Here is a 592-nt window from a genome sequence, read left to right on the forward strand (position 1 = left end):
ACCCACAAGTGGGCTGAGGGGCGGGGCGAGGTCAACAGCATGGAGACCACTTGGTCTCAACAGTGCGAAATGAAGAGCAGCAGCAAAGGGGAGAATTGAGAAGACAGTAAAATAAAATCCGACACTGCTGCCGCAGAGCGCGGGCTACAAGCACAGAAACTCCCAGTGACCCCTGACAGCTGAGGGCCTGGAATAGCAGGGCGGGCCTGGTGGCTCCCAGCAGCTGCTCCTGGACCAGCTGGAGTTTTCCAAATAGAGCTGCGGGGGTCGCATTGCCCTGCCCGCCCTCTTAGAGCCAGGGAGAGGCTGTGTGTGAGGGAGACCAGCGTGGGAGAGGCACCCCTGCCCGCCCACCATGGGTTCTCTCCTGGGAGCCCTGGAGCTCGCAGAAACAACGCCTAACTTCCCGAGCATCTGTAATACTGTAGAAAGGACACAGGGCAGCGCCTAGACCCTGGGCGTCCAAGGAGGGGAGGCACAGGTTTAGAAAAAAGATGCTTTCTCTTTCGTATAAAAATAGACTCAAGTCTCATAAGCAGTAGCTAAAAGTGGCTGTCTTTGTATAAAACTAGAAAAGGCAGGCAGGCAGGCC

Source organism: Neophocaena asiaeorientalis, unplaced genomic scaffold (assembly GCF_003031525.2).
Source record: "Neophocaena asiaeorientalis asiaeorientalis breed wild unplaced genomic scaffold, Neophocaena_asiaeorientalis_V1.1 scaffold87, whole genome shotgun sequence".
NCBI lineage: Eukaryota > Metazoa > Chordata > Mammalia > Artiodactyla > Phocoenidae > Neophocaena > Neophocaena asiaeorientalis.